The 20,195-nt window shown below is 37.1% G+C and overlaps 1 protein-coding gene and 1 long non-coding RNA gene across 6 annotated transcripts in view; one reads left to right on the top strand and one right to left on the bottom strand.

Annotated features, from left to right (window-relative positions):
* The window catches only part of ZFPM2 (zinc finger protein, FOG family member 2), a 449,708-nt gene that overhangs the window by 361,174 nt on the left and 68,339 nt on the right, over positions 1-20,195 (top strand). The gene's annotated exons all lie outside the window — the stretch shown is intronic.
* The window catches only part of LOC144381715 (uncharacterized), a 20,021-nt gene continuing 1,541 nt past the window's right edge, over positions 1,716-20,195 (bottom strand). The window contains exons 2-3 of the long non-coding RNA XR_013447485.1: positions 2,840-3,006; positions 1,716-2,239 (exon numbers count right to left, since the gene is read on the bottom strand). This is a non-coding gene — a long non-coding RNA (uncharacterized LOC144381715). The remainder of the gene's footprint in view (positions 2,240-2,839; positions 3,007-20,195) is intronic.

Raw genomic sequence — 20,195 nt, 5'->3', positions numbered from 1 at the left:
TTCAGTGCAGGTTTTTTGTTAGTTTGATTGTTCTGTGGGGTTTTTTTGTGGTGGTGGTGGTGGTGTTACAGCTTTTCTGCTCAGATTTTACCAACAGAGCTTTTCCCAGGAGAATATTCTTTAAAGGCAAAGAAGGCAACCTTAGTGCCAAAATTATCTCCTTGAGGGGCGCCGGGGGGGCTCAGTCAGTTAAGCGGCTGCCTTCAGCTCAGGTCATGATCTCAGGGTCCTGGGATCAAACCCCACATCGGACTCCCTGCTCAGCGGGGAGTCTGCTTCTCCCTCTCCCTCTGCTCTTCCTCCTTGCTCGTTCTCTCTCTCAAATAAATAAAAATAAGATTAAAAAAAAAAAAAAGCTTTAAAAAAAAAATTATCTCCTTGTCTTACAGAAGAAGAACTCATGTTTCAGTACGGTACATGAAGGAGTTGATCGGTCACCCTTCAAGTAGGCAGTTGGGAATCCATACGAGTCCTCACAGACTATCTGTGCCGATGCTAGAAGAATCCAGGTCATATATTTGAAAACAGCCGTGCACTTTGGCCTTGTGCCTTGCTCTCCCTTCAGACAACCAGGTCAGCAGCAGGAGAAGAGAAAATGCACTCCCTTGCTTTTTGTTTCTCTCTGACATTGTTGAGCCAAAAGGCACAAATATAAGGATAGAAGATTAAGACAGGCAGGACTCATAGGAAACTTAGTCTAGTATTATCTAAAATAATTGTTCCAGCTATTTAACACTTCTCCAGAGGGAAAAGAAGCAAACAACACCCAAATGAATACTGAATGAATGGGTATCACTTGGACTTCATTTTTTCCCCAAACAGTGCATATTCTGTTGAGATGATACTAGGCCAATATTAGAACGACCAATGTTAAGAACTGATGAGAATGGGTCACCTATAGGAAAATCTGTCCACTTCAGGATTGGAAGAAACAGTTTTATTAGTAAATACTAGTGCATATATTCCCCATGTTTCCCAGGTTTTTCAGTAGACTTTAAAGGCTGAACTAATTCAATTTTAAGGGTAACACATATAAATTTTGATTAGTGGGCATATAAAAAAGAATGAGTAAATGCGAATAGTCATATTTTAATTTTATTAGTGATTTTGTATTATTATATAGAAGCCCGATCTTTCATTCCTTTCATAATATATGTTGAGTACCTACTCTCTACTTGGCACTATATTTAGTGCTGTTTATACAAAGATTTATGCTGTTCGTCAGATATTGAGAGTAAAATTGGACAGATAAATATGAAAATAGGTTTGTTGTGGTGATCATTTTTTACATATACAAATATCAAATCTTGTACAACAGAAACTAATATAATGTTATATGTCAATTACATCTCAATTCTTATAAATATATGTAGAAAAACAAAATATATATAATATAAAAGTATATATAATTGGATAACCCATTTCTGAACTTAATGAAGAACCTAATGTTTTTGCTAAATTGGTTTTCCTTTGATTCTATACCACTGAAAAAGTAACAGAAATAAAACTGTGCCTATTTAGTCTCTCTTTGTACGTAAATTTGTACTACATTAAATCCACAAAAATTATAAGAACTATCTTTTCTAAATCCTGAATATGCCAGGAGCTTGGATGCAGCTTAAAGAACTGAAGGTTGTATGAAATGTCATGCCCTCTAGAGTTCTAGCCTGATTGTTTTGATATCTTACATTTGAAATCTGTGGTCCCATCCATGCTCTAAGGCTGCAGAATTAATTAAGCTATATCATATTAATTAGGTAACCACCTTCCCCCTTCAAACTCCCACCCCCGCCAAGGTGAACAGATCCCAGTTTCCTTAGGAAAGAATATTATCAGAATATGTTGCTGATTCCAGCTAGTCAAGTTTAGCTCACCAGAAAGAAAATAAGTAGCTGGTGTGTTGCATTTAATTATGGAAGGCTGCAAGATTCCAATGACATATTTACCTCATTTACCTAGATGATATTCTAATATTTATTAGGTCATTTGAGAAACATCTGCAATACTTAGATAAGATGTGCTGTCTCATCAGGGAAAGTGGACTACAATTCAACTCCACGAGGCGCTGTACTTCTTGTGTGAATTCCATTTCGGTTTCTGGTGAGGTCTCCCTCTTGACCGTTTAGCTCAGTGGTTAGCACATAACACCAGAAAGGCTTATGTGGCAAGTTGGATTCTCCTATGAGCCAGTTAGTCTCATTACAGTGATTTTTGACTGCAGCCTTTTACCTCAGGCAACCTGGTCAAATGGAGGACAAGATGACAGGATCAAATGACCATGGGTGAGAAAGTGTTTCTAAATTCTAAGCCAGTATATAATTAAGAGATTAAGTTTTAATTGTGGTATTAATATTGGAAAGCTAGTCAAAGCATGTTGCCATATTAAATCAGTATAACTGCCTCTTTATGTATTTTCTGAACTGATACATTCAATCTAAAATTAATTATATGAAGGTGTCTAATTCAGTGTAGTATATATTTGGGGGCATCATAAATTTTAATAGAAAATTGCATGAAAGCATTATGTTTGTTCAACATACAAAAGGATTAAGTTTAGGATTATTTTACATTTACAAAATAAATTAGAAACTACAATATGGTACCCGTATATAATGTGTGACATCTACATTTTCTACTACAGTATTTTATTTCTGTTGGAGTTTGCATGGACCAATAAATAGCAGTTCTTTTCCCTTCCCATTCAAGAGGTAACTATGGTGTGTGGCAGATGAAAATCAAAATAACAGCATTAATGGATTAACGCGATTGCAGATCATGATGTATTTGTGTTAGCCAAGTGGGCTGCCTCATAATGCATTCAAGACTTAGGGAGATTTACCATCACAATCACGAGCAGCACTGGACAACTACTGGTCATCCTGGGCATGAAGTGGACCTTGAGGTTTGTTCTCTGAAGGCCAGCTGGCTCCCAAAAGAAGGAAGGGTGGAAGGGGCAGAATCCAGTTCCACATCTAAAATTCACAATCAGAAAACTCAGTCTCTCCCCTGGAAAGAAATGAGTGATAGGGCAGACAGATTACAGGGCTGTTTTGCTAATAGATACCTCTTCCTTTAGAAATGTGGAATAAGCAACCTTAAATCTAGTAATGAAATTTCACATACAGTTTCATTTTTGTATGCACCATGTAGTTCATATATTACCTTAACACATACTACTTTACTTAATCCTCACAGCGGTCCCGTGTGTGTGTGTGTGTGTGTGTGTGTGTGTGTGTGTGTGTGTGTGTGTGGCTATCCCTATTTTATTCATGGAGGAGCTAAATCTTAAATAATTTAATTAAATATTAAGTAGGCTGTGTACAATACCTCAGATGACGAGGAGCCAAAACCAAGATGCTTAAGTCCAGTGATCAACTGTTAATACTCTTCTTAAAAATTCTAAAATGATTCAAACCTAAACATACATAGGATTTGTGAAAATTTTAAGTTGCTGAACAAGGGGAATTTGACAGCTTCAAGATTATTAATAGTGACTAAAATAGAAAACTCAGAATCAATGCACAAACGCATATGATAATATGGAAAAATGAAGACCATTGTGTAAAAGTGCATTGGAATGAATGCAATGAAATTTATTTTAGTCAATTTGATTAAAATGGCCAGTGGATTACTTTAAAATAAATAAACATTCTTCACTTTATTTTTTCTATGAAATTGATGTTATATCCATTCCAAAGCTTCTTTTATTTTTTTTTTTTTCACTTTTTGTGTCCCTGGTACTGAGTATGGCAGAAATAAATCACTGATCCTCCTTGGTTTCAATCACACATCTAATGTTTCTTATGAAAAATACTAGCCAGTAGTATGTACAAAAATTATTTATAATTTTTTTTCTTACCTGAAGTGTTCATTCTACATAGCAAAGAGAATAAGCTCTTAGGTAAAGGTGACCCAATAATGTAACATATAAAATGGGACAATTAGGGAGTGAAAGGAGGTATAATTAATAATTAGTCTGAGACAATAAGCATAAACTGGCACATATTAGGAAAAACATCTAGAAGCAGTTTGATGTACCTCATTTAGCATGACATTTGTATAGAGAACACATACCCTGCACTTATAAGTTCCAGCTCTACTTTGTGGGATCTGGGCTATTGGTCGGGGTAGGTTACACAAGTCCTATTCAATTTATGGCCTTGGACTGTGGCTAGTTGATGAACTGTTTGTTACCTATCTATAACAAGATAAGGAGGTTGCACCAAAATGTAAGTGTGCTATGTCACTAAGCATACCTACATGTAATCAGGTGACTGAAGAACATTGACACTGGATGAAGGAAGCAATGAGTTAGGTTATATTATGATTACTATCCTGATACTAACTTTTCATCCCCTGTGAATGTGGCCATCCTAATCAAATGCATTGTACCAGAAGTGGGGAGAGGTTACAGACACTTTACCTCATAGACATTCAGGGAATACGTCTCCTTCAATCTTAGAATTCTTTGAGCATTACTCAAAGAATAAGTTCTTACAGTTTTAGGAGCTTGCCTGGAGATGATAAGAATCAGCTCTTTAGTTCATAGCTCATTGGCTGGAACTGGTCATCTGACGCCAACCTAACTGCTGTCAAAGCTGGAAAGTATTCAGTTTCTGTCAGTTAATCTAAACAGTCTTGACCATCCTCTATTGACCATAATTACAGCTCATTAGAACTAAAAGCTGGACTAACTGGACTTATTTGGGTTTTTAGGAAGAAAACCTATGCCCTCCATCTCCACATACATATAATAATAGAAAAATTGTTGTAGAATATCATATTGGTTATGAAAACAGCAAAAATGATATAATAGTTCTGAGCTAGTCATTTTAGGATTTTGTGTAATAAAGATATCCAATTGTATGTATTTTGTTTTACCCCATAAAACAGCTTTCCCATTCTTGTTCTTTATTTCCTTTAATGTCATAATAATTGTGTGAGATATGCACTTTTATATCTGTTTCACAGATATAAAAATTGTGGTCCAGGAAGGATCAAAAATCTTGTTGAGGGCCATTCTTTTAGAAAGCAATAATCAGTACCTCCCATGTTCCAAGCCTATGCCATGGGTTAAATCAAAGATGGAAAAGTAAAATGTAGGTTTTCTTGCTCCCATTTAGTACTCTTGTCATAGAATACAACTTCTGCATTACAGTAGAGATATATTTTAACTGGAGTTGTTCTTTACTCCAACAAAAATTGGGGCTTAAAGCATAGGTTTGGCAACTGACCAAATAGCTGCTTTATCCTTGGTGGTAGGAATTTTTTGCCCTTGTTTTAAAGTAAATCATTGAATGTAACATTCTCACTCATCAAATGTTACCCTATTTAATTTTAAAAAATTAATTCATTTTGCCCATTTTTATGATTTTCTATATTACACGCCCTTACAGATACTTCAATGGAGGTGGTCATGGATTATACTGTTGTTCTGGGTTTTGTTTTTTTGTTGTTGTTGTTTTTGTTTTCTTCTTCTTCTAAAAGTTACCTCATTGAGTTAAGGGTATGGAGCTAATGGAGCCAAGATTAAGAGATTCATACATCAGAGATAGCTTTATGGTTCCCAGATTACATTGCTCAACCCCACCAGATTTTTCAAAATATACTTACATAATACTTAAAAATTAGGGGAAATAAAGTATCATGCAGGACCAACCAAGAATAAAAATCGACTGAGCATGCATAACTAAGAGTAAGTCAGTGATATTATCTCTATACACAAAGAACAGCAGAGTATACTGAATTTAATAGATGGTACTTTAATCATTATTTATTTAAGAGAGATCTTTAGGAACTTTTTGTAGTATGATACCTGAAAAAGATATGAAAGTTTAAGCTGTATGAAACTTTCAGGGTGAAATATGAAACTCTCTTCTAAGGTTTTGGATTTCGTTATGAAACTCAAAACTCAGCCCCATTTTGGGGGGGTTTGCAAACCTTGGCTACATTCAAGCATAGCACAAGCTTTAAATCTAAGCTAACCTTTTTATCTGTTATAGGAATTTGGAACCTTATTTTTTAAGTCCGCTTACTTCTTAGTCAGTCACATAGTTTTTTTGAATCCGCTTTAACAGAATTACATGTTGTTACCATAAGACTCAAAAGGTTCTTTAGACATTATTCAGTCTGACCCATTTCTTTCAGGAGGAAGCATTTCTGATCCAGCCAAGATACAGTACAATTCTTGACACTGTGTAGTAGTAGTTGCAAGCAACTTCAAAATCTCAGTGGTCTAAAAAAAACAAGTTTTGATTGTCATTTATACAGTATGTCTGATGTGGTTATCAGAAAGGTTCTGTCCTTTGTATTCACTCAAGAATCATGGATGGTACAAGTCAACATGGGCTTCTTTGATCACTTTCGGCAGGGGCAAAGAGGGTATGGTGAATTACCCGTTGGCTCTTAATGAGCATATTACTCTGTCATACTCCATTGGGCAAAGCAAGTCCTATGAAAACGCCTAATTTGAAAGTCAGTGGAGACGGGAAATCCTTTCATATGCATGAAAGAACAGGAGATCTGCACAAATTGTGCACATCCCTATGGTCTGTCTTCAAACTGAGAGATACAGAGAGAAAGAAATTATCTTAGAAATCAATTCTACTCTTTCAAAACTTTCTAGAAAATATATTTCATTTTAAATATTGGAACCTCAGTCGCGACATGTCTAAAAATATACCGGTATCTTCGTGTGTGTGTGTGTGTGTGTGTGTGTGTGTTTCTGTAGGTGTTGGTAGAACACACTCCCACGCCTAAGCTGAGCTCTTTCACTTACTAGCTGGGTGACCATAGACATTTGCTTGATATCTCTGTGCCTCAGCTTCTTCATCTCTAAAACGGTTCTAATAATAGTAAGCGGTTCATAAGGCCATTGTTAAGACTCAGTGAGAAGGTAGATGCAAGGAGCTTCACCATATCCTGTTGCAAAGTAAACACACGATACATGTTGATTAATATTTTGGTGTTGCGGCGTCCTCCCACCTGGCCTACTTAAAATCTTGATGTCATTTTTGTCTCTGCCCTCTTGATCTTCGCCCCCTATACCTACTTGGTCTTCAAGGCTTTCTAAAGTAGGCATCAGCAAACTATAAACTACGGTCCTGCGACCTACAATAGTTTTTATATTTTTAAAGGGTTGTAAAAAAACAACAACAAAAAGCACGTTTGCGACACAAAGCCCAAAACGTCCGCTGTGTGCCCCTTGAGCGGTTGGCCAGCCCCGGCTCTGACGTGTCCCTTGTAGCAGTTCCCTCCTTCTCTGGCTGACAGCCACATTTACTCCACTGCTGTCTCACTCCTCAGCTAATTCTCTGGCCCCAGGTCACTTCCCAATACATACTTAACCCTACCATCAGATTTCTGCCTAGAGGACAAGTGGCATGTTTTCTACTTAATTTTATTCCTGAGTTAATCTAGCAACAGTAAATATTTGCTGAATTATTTTCTGATAGATTAGATTAGTTAATAGAGAAGGCTCTTAGAGCAGCATTGTTAATTTGAGGACTACATGAGGAAGATTTCGGTTTGTTTTAAGATGGGAAAAGGCCAGGGCGCCTGGGTGGCTCGGTCGGTTAAGCATCTGACTCTTGGTTTCTGCTCAGGTCATGATCTTTCATGGTCATGAGATCGAGCCCCGCGTGGGGCTCCGTGCTCAGCGGGGAGTCTGCTTGAAGATTCTCTCCCTGTGCCCCTTCCCCCACTCGCTCTTGTGCTCCCTCTCTCTCTCTCTGAAATACATAAGTCTTAAAAAAAAAAAAATTGTTTAGAAAGATGGAAAAAGACCTAGGGAGGAGCCAGCAGAGAGGTGTAAGTTGTCTTTGGAACAAAAAATGCCAGGAATAAGTGATGGAACAAGAGAGGAGAATGCAGAGCACCACATGGTAGTAAAAGAATTCATCCATCCTCTCTACACATACCTAATAACACCGCACTGCAGAAACATTGTTACAAGACGGAGACACCGTGGTGAACAAGACAAAGGAAGGGTGGGCCATCATATAGTTTACATTCTGAAAGATTGGAAACAAGTCATCAGGCTCTTTCTCGTAGATTGGAGGCAAACCTACATCACGTTAACCTTGTGAAGTAGATTGTATTGCCCCCAGTATTTTCTGTGAGGAAACCGATGGCAAAAGTGTGCAAGAACCAAATCATCCTAGCTCTCATGAGCCAGTCATTAAATTTTGGGAAATTTTGTAAGCCAGTTTTTAAACACAGACATTGTTCAAAATAAAATTGCATAAATCTGTAATTACCTAAATTATGTTTCAAAAAAGGTAATACACACTCAAAACCTATCACATCCCAATTATTTCAGTACAGTTGACTATTATCTATGCTATTGTGATGATTTATATCTACTCTGTTGGTAGTGTGTTACTTGTTCAATTACACATTGCCAGTGAGCGGGAAAGCTGGAAGTTCGGCTGACATATCTGACTGACTCTAATCCTAGTATTGTAACGTTTTTCAAATTGTGGTTCTTAGACAATCTGCACCAGAATCCCCAACAGCGAATAAGCACTGTAGTTTCTTGGACCTGGTGCCAGACTTCCTGATTCAGAGGTTCTGGGGCTGGGACCAAAGAACCTGGAATTTTCATATTCACTCTAGGTGATTCATGTGTTCTCTCTATTAGGAGAACCATTTGATCTTCATCCTATTTTCTCTCAAACGTGGAGTTACTACATTCCTAAACAATAAGATTCCAACAATCTGAAATAAGCTGTCATTTTGGAGGACGGGGTACAGAAAGAAGAGATGTTGGCAGGAAAATTGAAATTTTTCTTTTCTTATTCGGTAGCCTAAGTTACTTATAGGAAAAAAAGTTTAATGGGCATGCTTGACTTTATATATACATATTTAGATTTATACACACATATGTGTGTTGTGTATACACGTATGCATGTGCGTGTATGATCCACACTGTATACTGTATATGATAATCTTGGCCAGGTATTTTTAAAATGGCAACGACAACCCCAAGGAGCCACTCTAATACCACCTTTCCTGTGGTTTGCAGGAAATCTTCCAAACTTTGTTGAGAAATCATGTGCTCTTATTATCAAGAATTTCCCAGAAGGGGTATATTCTGTAAGATCCTCCTGATTTAAGTCAGATCCAGATACCGAAAGAAAACAGCCAGCCACCTCATCAGCTTTTCACAAGTCTAAAAGAATCAGAATGCTATCCCAAGGTCTGCAACCTTACTCCTTCCTATAGTTTATCAACTTCCAAAGGATTTTAGAGAATACAGCACAACAGGGTAGTCACTTAAGGCAGAAGATTCATCTCCACCAATGCTGAGCTCCTGTTACAATGGATTAATCATCAAAGTCGATTATTCTGTCAAGTTCTCCAAGGGTGAAATCACACATCCTACCACCGGTGTGTGAAGCAGCCGTTACCTTCATCTTACTGGCACGGATACAAACTGTGAGTAACTTTTATGCAGAGCAGAGGAGGAAGTGCTGATACATTTAAAAGGGAGCTGCTTCTCCAGCAGCACCTGCCCAGAAGTTGCTGAAAAATTACACTCCATGCATGTCTTTCAATCCTCCCTACTGATCGGTCAGCAGCTATTACAAAACTATCCCGATAAGAATCTGTTTGGAGCTTCTGGGATCATATTAACCAAAATGGAACCACTGAGTCAGAGAAAAGCAAAGAGATGAATCAGAATAGCTAACATCTCTTTTTTTTTTTTGCCTGTTTACATCGTATCAACCTTCAAGGCAAAACTGAATTCTTAACTCTTTGCACAGTTTTCCTTACCACCACCAAGCTTACTCATTTCCCTCTTCCCATCAACTCCCAGCTTCCCGATCACTACTAGAATGTCCTTGTTTCTTGTATTTACTAATATTTGCCTTATATTATCTGCATTTCCTTGACATGTGATTTCTCTGATTGAATAATTAGCTCTTTAAGGGTAAAAACTACAATATGGCTTTTTCTATGGTGTCTACAGCGTTGAGCACATAGTAGATACTTAATAAATTCAAGTTGGTTGATGGTTCTATTAAATGGAAAGATACTGTTCTCAGGCTTTCGTGATGCACTTTTGTATTTAAAAAATAGCATACAGCTGAAAGTTATGGATTCAATTATAAAATATTTTCTTTGACTATCCTTATCAGTTAGAATAAGAACAATATTGAAAGTATTAATATTTGGGATCAGAGAGAAGCCAAATGTATTTTCACATAGTTTGCTCTAGTTTCCTAATGCACCTTCAGATGCATTATCTTTCCACATCCATGAGGAGTATCCCCAAATTCTAGTGGAGGGAGAAGGCTCAGAAATGGTAAATCGTTTGTCCGTCATCACATGGTTAAGAAGTAGCTGGGGTGGGACTTGAACTCTTATCATTCAACTCCAAGTTTTATACTCTTTCCACTCTAATACCTATTACTTGGAGCCTTGAGTTCTTGTCTTTGACAGTAAGATACTGTGTGACCTTGAGTAAGTCAACAACCTTACTGGGAAGGTCTTATAACATATATAAAATAAAATAAGTGGGGTCCAAAAATTTGGCCACCCAAAATGTGGGGTCAAGTATTACGCAGTCATTGGTCACAGCTACCCTGAGCGGCTAGCTACCTGAGACTTCTGAGGTCTGGCTTCTAGAAGTAGGTCCCTGGCTGCGATTTGGTGCCACCTGGTGGCAGATGTTCACTCTGGCTCATATACCAAATGAGGATGATTCTGGGTGTGGTGACCCACTAAAACATCTAGAATATCGGCAATAATTCTAGGAATCTCTGGGTTAGTAATGCCAGTTTCTTCTGCCCGGGGCAAAAAAAAAAAAAAGATTAGTCCTAGAGAATAATCCTCACTCCCACACTAGAAAATGAGAACTTTAGTGTACTTCTATTTTCGAACGGCGTATATCTGAATTTATGTAATCACCGGGTATAATTTTGTAAGGTATAATTGTCATTTTGAAGCCTTGTACTAAAAATCAAAAGTGATCATGTCTTTGAAAAGGACTCTTGCAAAGTTTAAGGCACTAACAGAATGCAAGGGATTATCATAAATTGGTAATTCCTTTGGAGAAAATTGTCCGGTGTTAATAATAAATATGACACAATATGCTGGGTTTTTTTCTCATTTTAAGTCCATACATTCTCCTGTTCTGCTTTGTCCTTACCCTGATTCTGTCTTCAAAAGAATTCTGCAAAACAAAGTCAACTGATCCCTGGTTCAAAACTCCTCAACGTTTCAAAACTCCTCAACGTTTCAAACCTCCCAACCCTTATTGCTCATTATTAAATACAGTCTTTAATGCCCTACTTTGCTATATTTATGTAGCCCCCTTTTACATACATTTCTTTATTTAGCTTCTACAGCAATTCCATTTTACAAATGAGATCTGGTTGTAGAAAGATGACTTATTAAAGATTATTCATTTATTAAATGTCAGATTTGATCCTCTAACTCAAAGTCCACCAGCTCCAAACATACTGCTCTTTCCTACTGCTTCTCCTTTGTCTGACATTCATGGTTCTGTATGATCTTACCCCAAACTACTTTTCCAAGTTTATTTCCAGCATCTGCTAGCTTATTCTTCTGTATAGGTGTGCCTTCTTCAAATCTGAAATATACTACCAGCTGTCATCAGCAAAGCTTACATACTTGCAAAAACCCAAGAGATAGTAATGTCTGAATCAGCATCACCATCGTCTTAATCACCAATTAAATTGTGCTAATAGTAATTGAGATGCTTCGCAGTATAAATGTACTATGTTAATTATGCGGTGGTTGGAATCACCATGCCTTTTCACTTCTCTTGTAAGTGATGCAAAAAAAGAAAATACACACAATGCACACATACCACGGACATTTTGGCGCTAAATAAAACAAAAGCATAACAGTACACAAATCAAGCATTAATAGAGAGGCTGTATCTCATAATTCTTAATATCCTGGTCTCTAGATTCAAGCAGACTTGGGTTTGATTTCCCTCTCAGCCATTTATTAACTTGTCACCTTGAACATATGAGCTGATCTCTCGGACCATCAGTTTTGTCTTATGTAAAATGGGGATGATTATAATAGCAGAACCTTCATCCTAAAATGCAGGGGAGAGTCATTTTAGATAATACATGTAGAGTGCTTACTACAGTGGCTAGTAAGGAGTAAGATCCATTGTGTGTTAGCTATTATTATTATCTTCAGCAGTGTTACTACTATTGTTAGACTTTACTCCCTTCATGTGCCTGATTGCCTAGGTAAGATCAAAGCCAACAGGAGTGAACAATGTAATTAGCAGACTGATAAGTGTCTCCATACCAGCAGTCCTTTGTGATTAATATTTTATGATGGATTCCATTTTCAAATTAAATTTAACAGCCTTGATAGCTATGCAGAGGCCAATACTGGAATAGTGAGTTATCTCATTGGATAACTGGAAATAATGGGTGTCTAGTTTAAATGATTTTGTTTGACTTCACAGGGAGCCACAGCCCTCCGTAACTGGCAGAGAAAACTTTTCCCAATTTACGCATCACATTTACCTTATGCAGAGTATGCATTTATTTTAAAGATGTGATAAGGTCCTCCGGTAACCCGGCCATAGTCAGTGACTGGAGGTTGAACTAATGAGACATTAGGGATGAAAACAGTAGGATGTAAGGCCAGTTTATTATCCCTATGACTCTGCTGATGTTCTTATGAGCCATCCTGCTCCGGTCCCACAACTCACCCTTGATCTATCACCGTCCTTTTTCAGGATCTGCTTTTCCATGTTTTACACATTTCACAAGATTTATATCTTGTTTCCCCTAAGTGAATGTTGAAACATGTTGAATTCTCTTGTCATCTACAAGTTTAACCTTAAGTTTAAAGAGTTTTTAATAATTATTAATTACCATTCTTCACTATTTATGGTTAATGTACTATTAATTACTAATAATCTCCAGTGTACATTATATTGTGCAAGTACTTTCAGTATCTTTCTGTTAAAACCTTGGAGCTGCAGATCAAACTCAATCATTTCATGGTAACAATCTGCCATATAAGCTAATTGGCAAAGAACATCTTTGCTGTCGCACCAATCAGCCAGATCACTCTTGTTTTCTGTCAGGAAAAAGTCTGACTTTATTTTCCAATTCAAATAAACATGTTAATTCATGCACCCAAGACAATCATCTCTCTTTTGAATTCAGATCCTGAAATAGACACAGAGATAAGGCGCAGAACCTTACCAAGAGTTTTGTCACCTGGATGACGTAAGCCTCAGCCACTTGCATTTCAGATGTGGTTTTAAGGGACCTTTCTTTAACAGAGGTGATGCATCCTAGAACCTTCGTTTTGTTTTGGCACTCTGAAGGTGCGGTAAGAGAAGGGGCTTGTGCCTTTCATTTGTAAAGTGGGAAGTGGACTTTGGTGATACGGAAGATCAAAAGAGAGAACTAGTGAGAAAGTTTGACCACCCCACTGAAGACCTAGAAGATGATTCCCTTGAAACTATGCCGTGCCAGCAAAATCCCAGAACATCTTCACGTACTTTCAGCAGTTCAGGTACCCCCAGCTGCCCATGCACAGAGCGTGATACAAAGTGGGCACTCAGTAATGAGGTATTGAATGAGTGAATTTTACCATGTTTTATTTAGCCTTTTATATTATATAAGCCCACCCCCCAAAAAAGCAGCTTATCATCTTTTTCTCACAGCTTATCTCTGCAATGATGATACGTTATAATTTTTTTAGATTTTTATTTTTATTTATTGATTTGAGACAGAGAGAGAGAAAATGAGCAAGGGGAGGGAGCCCAACGTAGGGCTCGATCCCAGGACCCAGAGATCATGACCTGAGCCAAAGGCAGACACTTAACCAACTGAGCCACCCAAGCGCCCTGACAATACGTTATATTTTAATATCAAACTGTTCTTTTGAAAGTCATATATGTTCACTGAAGTGAGTTTGAAAAATAGAAAAAAATATAAAATATTGCTTTGAATTCCCATTGCTGCCAGTTAGGGTTTTCTCGCCTTTATGCTACTCTGTGTTTAGGTTCTCATTGTTTTTCACTCCATATGCCCTTATTAAAAAATAAAATGTAAAATGGGCACAACAAAGTATTCTTTTGTCCTTACCTTTACCAGACCTTTGGAAATAGAATATTCATTATCAGCTAGACGGTTACACTTAAATAACTTTCTCAGAAAGAATATATCTGGAGCACATTTCTCAGCCTTCATAAATCTCTGCTCACCAAGTCAGATGGAATTCATCATAGCTGGTATGAGGGTATTCTTTCTCATCAGAATTCTGTTTGTACCATTGGGGTATAGCCACTTGCCACATGTGGATATTGAGCAGTTGAGATGTGGCTGATCTGAATTGAGCTATGCTATAGATGTAAAATATACATCAAATTTCAGAGATTTAATGCTATATCCATATCTATTTCTCTGTCTGTAGATAGCTATAAATATATATATTCAATATAAATTTAGTAGATATATACAGTATACAATTAATGAAATTATATACCTCATTAAGTTTCATACAATATATAAATATTTGTACTGTAAGATATATACTGTTTTTATACTATAAATATATTTTTAAAGATTTTATTTATTTGAGAGAGAGAAAGAATGAGAGAGAGAGAGAGAGCATGAGAGGGGGGAGGGTCAGAGGAAGAAGCAGACTCCCCGCCAAGCAGGGAGCCCGATGCGGGACTTGATCCCAGGACTCCAGGATCATGACCTGAGCCAAAGGCAGTCGCTTAACGAACTGAGCCACCCAGGCGCCGTGTACTGTAAATATTTAATGAGGGGCACCTGGCTGGCTCAGTCGGTAGAGCATGTAACTCTTGATCTCCGGGCCATGATTTCCAGCCCCACATTGGGTGTAGAGATTACTTTTTTAAAAAATGTAATGAGGAGTGCCTGGGTGGCTCAGTCGTTAGGCATCTGCCTTTGGCTCAGGTCATGATCCCAGGGTCCTGGGATCGAGTCCCACATCAGGCTCCTTGCTCAGCGCGGAGCCTGCTTCTCCCTCTGCCTGCCCCTCCCCCTGCTTGTACGCTCTCTCTCTCTTTCTCAGTCTCTCTCTCTGTCAAATGAATAAATAAAATCTTTAAAGAAAAAAATGTAATGAGATAATATATGTTATCTTATTAAAAATTATATATAAATTATAAGTTGATATGACAATGTTTTTGATATATTAGGTTAGATAGAATGTATTTTGAAAAATACTTTTACCTGTTCATTTTTATTATTTTAATGTACCTACAACAAAATTTAAAATTACATATAAGGCTAGTATTTTATTTCTGTAGATATTACCAGAATTGCAATACAAATGTCAAATGTTTACCTTTGTACCTTTTGAATTCAAGTTTCTCTTTCTTTCCTTCCCCCTGCTTGATGCTTGTAAAAAAAGTTTTTAATTCCTGTCTGTCAAAATATTTTCTAGGCTAAGTCTAGATGCCATGTTTGTTGAAACATGGTAAATTCTTTGGATTTTTATTTTTATCATTAACTTATTTTTCAATTGTTTTGTTTTCTTCCTTGGATATAACTATGTTCTTAGATCCAATTTCTTTGCCTTTGCAGTGCATCCCCTAAAAATCTCTTTGCCCTTTTTTTCCTCAGAGAGTTTTCAAGTTTGCATCTGCATAACTGATTGGATTGCTTGCATTGTCGATTCTGTTGTGTAGCTCCAAAGAAATCTCGTCTTGCTTTTACAGTTAGTTTCCTTAAAATTATTTCTTTCAGTCTTATCCAGTCACCTTTGCACATCAACTGATTTTCCTTATGGCTTTTTCCCTCTGTCCCATACTTTTATGTCTTCCTATCTTTGACTGATGGTAATTTATTTTCTGAAAACAATTATCTGATGCATATTGCAAATGATTTTCAGAAGTAGGCTTTTCCTTTAAGTCAGAATGATGTATACTTTTTCTGTTTTTTTAGTACATTTTCCTGGGTTATTTAAATTTACTCATTCTTAAATGAGAAGAATGACGTGGAAATACCAGAACCAGTATTTCCCAAGAGACCAAGACAGTTGCCTTCCATCCACTGGGATATTTTTTTAGTGAAAAGAGTGATATTCCCAACCCTACCAGTACTGCAGCTGTAAATTGGGATGCATGGTCGCCCTACCTTAACCTCACGCTCTGTCACTTGAACAGTGGTCTGATTTCCTTTCCAGATGTACAGCAGGAAGTAAGAGACACAGTTCAGGACCCAATGCCCACGATTTATAGGGTTTTGTGTATTGTATATGCTGCACTAAGAGGTCTTCTCCTTGTTCCTTAGATGAGGTCTCCCTTGCTAAGCTATCACCTCCAAGAATGCAGTGCCCTAAGCAAGTTTCCTCTGTTTATTCCCTCTACAGATCCTCTCTCCAAGTAGCCTCTTCCCAGTTTTAATTAATTTTTGAGAAGGGATTTATGAATAGACATAGAAACATAGGTTCTTAGGAATAGAGGTGGGAAACAATATCCTGGTTGTGTCAAAAATAGATTCATAAGACCCAAGGTACGGACTTTGTAGAAGCAGTTTACAGGATCAAGAGGAATAAAGTTACTTATTTTTAAGTATATAAATTTCCTCAATTTCCTGCTTGTCTGGCCATCAATTGCTTTATTCAGTATGATTTCAGTGGCCTTTCAGCTGGAGAAATTCCATCAATTTCTGGCAGTAGGCTGGTTCTGGCTTTAGGATGATTCAAGAATGTTGTGATTTTTTTTTATCTTTCTGTTCTTGCTTGAGTATTTTAATAAAAATTGGAGAAGCTACATTATGATTACCAACCAAATGTTATTTTAATTTTTTTATTGTTGACTTCTATGTAGTACTTAGCATCCTGTAAAATTGAAATCTTCTTGCTTCTCCCTATCTGAAGAGGAGAATGCTGTAGGGAGCCTGATGTTAATAATCCAGATTTGTAGTGATAAAGAGGGAAATTCATTTTTTTTTTATTGTGGAAAGAAATGATTCAGCAAAGAGCAGCTAACCCCAAGAATCTTCTGGGCTACTCAGTCCTGCAAAGTAGCACTCTCTTGGTACCTTCCCAGGTAGGACCGATCAGTATATAACCAGCAGATGCTTTGTTTGTTTATTTGAGGGTCAGCTTTGTGCAAGTACTGGTCAAGGTGATGAGGATGAGAAACAGTAAGATGTGATCCCTAGTCATAAATGAGTTTATAGTCAATCTCCCTGGAGAGAAAGGATTTACTTAAGATTCACAGTAATATCACATCTTAAGCGTGCAATAAATGGTTTAATTGATAAGTACGGCAGGACGTAAAGGAAAGGCTGCTCGCTGTGGGCCATTGGACAAACATCATAATGGAAAGAATATGTGAGTTAAGGTCAGGCAAGACAGGAGTCCTCAGTTAAGTTAAGGAAGGACATTAGAGGCAAACTATAAACAAACACTAGGCACAGGAAAGTGTGTAGGATATTCACAGGACAGTAAGCAGAAGAGTTTAGAAAGTAGACAGGAGTTATATAAAGGAACGGTGATAGTCAAATTTGGTCACATAAGTGAATGGCAGTAAGTTCAGCCAGATTGTAGGGTCTGTAAATGCCAGGCTAATGTAAAGATAATAAATCGCCAGAAATGTAGAATCATACTTAAACTGATCCCTAATTAAAGCATTTAGGTTTTAAAATTTTTATTGTAAAGGTCTCTTTATTGTCTGAGATTTTGGTTGACTTTTTGCTTTTTCTAAAATACACATAAAGTGAAACAATGTATTATGGGGTCTCTTAGGATGTTTTTTAATACTGATTTATGATACTCATGAAGCTAAATCTTTTTTTCAGTTACAAATACTCATTTAATTTCTATTTAAGAGTCAAATAGTTTTGACCTGCTCTCTCAGATGAAGGTTTTGAAAATTTTGTCAACTATCAATAAATCAACACCAACTATTTAATGAATGAGTAAATGGATAAACATCATTAGCTATTACTTTGCTCAAGTTACAAACTAATTATAGCACTTAACTCATTGCACTGTGGCTTTTAGTTGAAAAGAGGATACTGAGCCAGAAACAAATAATCACCACTCATTAAGTCAGTGCTTTAATGCATGAACCTGCCATGTGCTATAGAAATACAAAGAAAGACATGATGGAAAATGTCTAAAGATTTGTAGAAAATCATCATGGAATAATTGCCATTGCGAGATCAGGAAGGGTGACTAGAAGCTCAACAGCAGAATAAAGGAAGGAAGCTATACTAGACAGAAGAAATATCAAGATGAAAAACAAGGAATCCAGAAACATCTATGGTATGTTTTAAAAAAGAAATCAGGCAGCTCTGTGTGGCTAAAGTGTCAGATTCATGGCAAGATGTCATGAGAGATGAAATTGGAAAGATAGTTTGGGGCCAGACTGTGAAGACTTTAAAACCACTTTTTGAATGAGTATATAAATAAGTTTTTAAATGGTTTTTATAACAAAATATTAATAGTATTAATTTCTGGGGTATTTAGAATGATTTGATAGTTATCTAGTTGTGTTCGTGGATTGAGACCAGCCAAGCGTCCTCCTGCTCAGCCATCTTCTCTCCCCCTTTCTAATAGTACTTGTATTAGAAAAATCATAATTTTATAGAAAATATAAATTATAGGTTCTGGATTGACTATAATGGAATGTATAGAATCTAGAGACTGGATTTCCTATGGTTTCAAGGTCCTAGATATTTGATGTTGTATCACTCAGTATAGGCTGGATTAAGCTAAAATAACCAATGACCCTAAAATCTCAGTGGCTTAAAATGACTGACGCTACATATTCATTGAAAGAGGATCATATGGGGAAGGGAGGGAAAACTGAACGGGAAGAAGTCAGAGAGGGAGACAAACCACGAGAGACTCTTGACTCTGGGAAACAAACTGAGGGTTGCAGAAGGGAAGGTGGGTGAGGAGATAGGGTAACTGGGTGATGGGCATTAAGGAGGACACGTGATGTGATGAGCAGTGGGTGTTATACGCAACTAATGAATCAATGAACACTACATCAAAAACTAATGATGTACTATATGTTGGCTAATTGAATTTAAATAAAAAAGTAAAAGAGAAAAAAAGTTAGCTCTAGCACTGCCCCGTAACGTCTTTATTTCATGACCCAAGCTGATAAGAACTGCTATCTGGAACAATGCTTATCCTATGGCAGAGGGAAAAGAGACCATGTTAAAGTCCGAGCTGGTCTTTAAAGCTTCCAACAAGAAGTGACACGCATCACTATGCATACCTTGCACTGGGCAAAGCAGATTCCCTGGACAGCCTGTCCTCCTAGAGAAAGGCAGGAGATCTGTGGCCTGCCACAAGTCCAAACTACAGCACTAACCCACGTGCAAAAGCTATCCTGAAATTTGAGGCTTCTTGAAAATTCATTCATATTTTGTATTTGAATGGAGTCTTCAAATTAAGGTCCCTAATTGGCTGATTTGCAAGACAGACATTTCTGCTATTAAGTAGAAATGTATCTTTAAAATTTATTTAAAGTTGTAAAACTAACTCTTCTCCCCCCCACCCCCACCCCTTTGCCAATGTTCATAAAATAGCTGTGCGCCAGGGCACAGTGCTAGATGCTTTCATTTCTGCTATTAAGTAGAAATGTATCTTTAAAATTTATTTAAAGTTGTAAAACTAACTTTTCTCCCCCCCACCCCCACCCCTTTGCCAATGTTCATAAAATAGCTGTGCGCCAGGGCACAGTGCTAGATGCTTTCGAATACATTATCTCATTTAATTTGCAGAACTGTGCGATATATATCTGATAAAAAGCTTAGGTGCCTGTCTGAGATAGTTAGGAAGTGTAGTAGGATTGCTTTTAAGGGACCTACAGTACCATGTATTTGATGTTCTCATGAAATTTTAAGGGGATTTGAAAATGTCATCTTCACAAGTGAATGTTTTAAGGAATTATTTATTGAAAATCAGTTTCGTTTCTATATAATTTTGATATCTCTCTGAAGGATAAGTTCATTAAGGTCTATTTTATGACTGAGAAGCATGTAAAAATAAGGATACCATTTACCAAGTGGAATTTCATGGTTTATGATTTTCTTTGAGCCATCCAAAAAAGGCTTTATTTCTTTCTCCATAATAATGCAATGTATAGAAATTCTAGCAAACCATCCATTCCTAAATGTCCTCCCACTTGTTTCCCATGTATTGAAGCCATAATTATAATACATTGGTTACATTGTTCT

Source organism: Halichoerus grypus, chromosome 5, assembly GCF_964656455.1.
Source record: "Halichoerus grypus chromosome 5, mHalGry1.hap1.1, whole genome shotgun sequence".
In the NCBI taxonomy this organism is placed as follows: domain Eukaryota; kingdom Metazoa; phylum Chordata; class Mammalia; order Carnivora; family Phocidae; genus Halichoerus; species Halichoerus grypus.
Note: the sequence above shows the minus strand (reverse complement) of the source record. Positions and strands in the feature narration are given on the sequence as shown.